The 4,409-nt window shown below is 42.3% G+C and overlaps 1 pseudogene; it reads left to right on the top strand.

Annotated features, from left to right (window-relative positions):
• Positions 1 to 4,034: 4,034 nt before the first annotated feature.
• LOC126425661 (5S ribosomal RNA) lies at positions 4,035 to 4,151 on the top strand (annotated as a pseudogene).
• Positions 4,152 to 4,409: the final 258 nt, after the last annotated feature.

Raw genomic sequence — 4,409 nt, 5'->3', positions numbered from 1 at the left:
TCATCAACAACGTGAGAGTAACATAAACACTAAGGTGACGTGTGCCTGTGGTACAGAATGGTGTAAATGTAACATGAATAGACATCAACTGGCGTCCAAACACACAAATTAATGGAAAGGCAAGCATCAGGAAAGCAGACTTAGGACTTCGTCCAGAAATTTCTTCAAAAATTACACTTAAAATTCTGTGTTGAGCTTCGTACGTCAAAGTTTTCTTGCTGTTATGTGAACAAGTGAGTCCTTCGGAATTTTATTAATGAACATTGCACACAACTTCATTGTAATGTGCCAACACGTTCATCCTTCGTGACATGTTTATGATGTAGGCGAGATAATTTTCTACAAAACTGAATGGACTTACGTTGACATACCCTTCAGTTAAGTAACACATTTAAAATCAAGAAAAGCATCGTATGCCTTCAAAACGTTCGCTGGTGGATTGAGGTTCCACTTTTTTTGCCGAAAAACTTCGTTTCTTCCGTTCGTTAAGTAGATTTTAGGTAGTTTGACGTGATCAAACAAGGAAGAGTCAACCAACTGATTATCTTTTCGGTTCGTTTGGAATACAACGAAGATAAAGTAAGACGTCAAATTCTGCTGAACTGTAATAGCTGGTGGTGTCTAATTCGAAATTTCTCTTGTTATTAAGGCCTGCCATCTTGATGGTTTGACAATCGAAGAAAACTATGGAATTTTTCAATCTTTGTTGTTCTAGTTTGAGAGAATATTCTTCTTCATACCTAACGACAGGAACACGGATTTCCACGTTTTGTACAACATTTTGGCTTCCTTTAGGAGCGAATGTTGGTCCACATTACCATTGTTTATGTCAGCTCAACGAAAAATGGCATCGTTTGCACTTGAACTCCATGTGAAACTACCGGTTAGATTACTCTCTCACATCACTTCTTTACTATGATTGAATGCCCCGCCAAGTACGTTTAGTGGAGAAAGAGCTTCATTTCTGTTACATTTTATCTTCCCATTGTTGAGGATATAACTTTCCACGCTTATCTCATGGGCAAGAGACGACGTCAAACGTAACAAGACTGATGAAGAAACGAATGGCTGCTTCATGCTTGAGGAAACGTTGATCCTTTGTTGGTCGTAATAATATCGAACAACTTCTCACGTAGTTGTCAATCAGCTTACTGTTGAATTTTCCATCGTATGGTGTATAATCTATGCCATCAGCACGAATAAGAGTAAAACTCATGTTCAGTTGTGCATGGTTAGGATGGACTCAACCATCACCGATGTTGATGTTAATTTCTGTGTCTCTGTTGGGAAGATTTAGGTTATTTTTCGTCCTCTCGTTCACTGGGCGCGAGTAGAACTGATAGCTCGCGATCCTGTTTATTAATGAAGAAAAATATTTAGTTAGACTAACTCTAACACCAACTGTCACACGTGCGCCGTTGAAGTCAATCAACACATCGTCTTCGTTGCTAACGGTGGCTTTTAAGTCTTAAACCTTCCCACGGATTGATACTAAGTATGGCGTGGTTAAAAAAATATTGATCCTCAGAACGGAGCATGTGGCTCGAAAGAAACAATAATACTTGTTTCTTGACGAGAGCGGTCATCATCCATCAAGTACATGACATAGCCGATTGAGGTTAATGACGATTAACTCGAATGGAATAATTTTTGGAACGTCGTGAGCAACGGTCTTCTCGCCAGCTCGAACTGTCTGATAAACAAATCTTAATACACTGCGAACACCGCCTTGTATATGTACAACGTAACATCACTCTCGCCGGCCGCGGTGGTCTCGCGGTTCTAGGCGCGCAGTCCGGAACCGCGCGGCTGCTACGGTCGCAGGTTCGAATCCTGCCTCGGGCATGTATGTGTGTGATGTCCTTAGGTTAGTTAGGTTTAAGTAGTTCTAAGTTCTAGGGGACTGATGACCACAGCTGTTACGTCCCATAGTGCTGAGAGCCAGCCAACATCACTCTCGATGGCGACTCTGTTGAAGCATTCATTTGCTTCGATGTGTATGCGAGGTTTCCTTGTGGGAATAAATTTTTCTAAGCTGTTCAGCGCCTACTGACTATTGTTTCTCCATAACAGTACAGTTTATTACTTTTTGATGTATTGTTTGGAGTTAAGAGCCGGCCGGAGTGGCCGAGCGGTTCTAGGCGCTTCAGTCTCACACCGCGCGACCGCTACGGTTACAGGTTCGAATCCTGCCTCGGGCATGGATGTGTGTGATGTCCTTAGGTTAGTTAGGTTTAAGTAGTTCTAAGTTCTAGTGGACTGATAACCTCAGATGTTAAGTCCCATAGTGCTTAGAGCCATTTGGAGTTAAGAATGTTGTGTGGAAACCCACCAATACGTGATGAGAACCATCATTCACAGTTGCTGTTAATCTTTTCTTCAGTACTGAAGACTTTCCACTCAGCTGAAACAATCAACTCATTTACTACGAGAAATGTCGTTCGTTAAATGAAGAAGACGGACTGGAAACCAAAGGTGAGAAAAAATCTAAAAACAACCATGGAAAGTTCTTACCTAACTCCATTCGATGTGCAATCCTAGGACAGAATGGATGTGTGGGAACAACGTTAATGGTCAATAACTACATATTGGATCTAGGATGGTTGAACTGGAAAAAAGTAATTAATCAGTCATTAGTAAGTCTACTCGAAGAGTTTGGATCAACCAAAGTACAAAGAATTCATTAAAATGTGTGAGAAAGTCGAAGAAGAATACGATGAAAAAATTGCCGCATTTGTTGAAAATAAAAATCAAATAATACCACTGTATGAGTGTGAAGACACTCACTCGTCGTGTTTGATGACTTCGTTCTTGAAAATCAGAACGTCGGTGCAGAATATTCCGCTAGAGGAAGACACATTGGAATAGATTAATTTCACTTGGATGAAATGTACACAAAGTTACCAAAGCAACTCGTGAGAGACAAACTAAATGTTTTGAATAACATCAGGCAGGATCACGGGAATTTATAACGTATCTACCGTGGCTTTGTTGGTGAATACATGAATTTTAACAAGTTTAAAGACATGTGTAGGAAATGTCGGAATGAAGATCACTTCGGTTTTTGACGATAGACATGACTAGGATGTCCAACGAAGGGAAGTACAGGAACGTGATGAAACATTCTCTGACAACACGTTGAACACTTTGAACACGTTGAACACAGACGTTTAACAAAAAAATATATGTTCTTTTTTTTTCTTTAGTAGCCGTGTTCTAAGGTTTGCGTCTTTGATTAGTAATCAAAACGTCCTTGGTCCCGGTTTCAAACCGCTTAAATTTTAAATAAAAATCATCAGTATTGGCGGCTGAAGACTTTCAGCATAAGAAGTCACCCTCATTCTGCCAAAGGCCTTATCAAAGTGTGGGGAGGAGCGGACAGAGTATCAGGGCACACTCTTGCCCTTGGGTGGGAAACTGCCCCTGAAGGTGGAAGAATCAGCTATGATCGACGGTATGAGGATGCAGAGGGCAATGTAAATCACTGGATTAAAGACACACAATGTGTATCCACAGGACATATAGCCTGTAATTGAAAACGTGTCATGATGATCGCTCCATTGGCTAAAGATACCATGATAGACCCCTATTGGGATTTCCGGGAGGGGCTGCCTAACGGAAGGTGACCATGAGATTCAATAACCAACAAAAGGACAGCGTTCTACGAGTTGGAGCGTGGAATGTCATAAGTTTGAAGGTGGTAGGGATGCTATAAAATCTGAAAAAGGAAATGCAAAGGCTCAACCTAGATGTAGTAGGGGTTAATGAAGTGAAATGGAGAGAAGACAAGGACTTCTGATCAGATGAGTGTAGGGTAATATCAACAGCAGAGAAAAATGGTGTAACGGGACTACGATTCGTTACGAATAGTAAGGTAGGGCGGAGAGCGATTTACTGCGAACTGTTCAGTGATGATAGTGAGTGCTGTTATCACCAGAAACGACAGCAAACCAACACCGACAACGATAGTTCAGGTACACATACCGACGTCACAAGTTGAAGATGTAGATATAGAGGAAGTATATGAGGATATTGGCAACGGCCTTGCCGCAGTAGATACACCGGTTCCCGTGAGATCACCGACGTTAAGCGCTGTTGGGCGTGGCCGGCACTTGGATGGGTGACCATCTAGCCACCATGTGCTGTTGCCATTTTTCGGGGTGCACTCAGCCTCGTGATGCCAATTGAGGAGTACTCGACCGAATAGTAGCGGATTCGGTCAAGAATACAATCGTAACGGCCGGGAGAGCGGTGTGCTGCTCCCATGCCCCTCCTATGCGCATCCTCCTCTGAGGACGACTCGGCGGTCGGATGGTCCCGGTAGGCCACTCGTGGCCTGAAGACGGAGTGAGTGATTTTATATGAGGATATTCAATGGGTGATTCATTGCGTAAAGGGAGATGAAAATC

This window comes from Schistocerca serialis, chromosome 1 (genome assembly GCF_023864345.2).
Source record: "Schistocerca serialis cubense isolate TAMUIC-IGC-003099 chromosome 1, iqSchSeri2.2, whole genome shotgun sequence".
Lineage (NCBI taxonomy): Eukaryota > Metazoa > Arthropoda > Insecta > Orthoptera > Acrididae > Schistocerca > Schistocerca serialis.
Note: the sequence above shows the minus strand (reverse complement) of the source record. Positions and strands in the feature narration are given on the sequence as shown.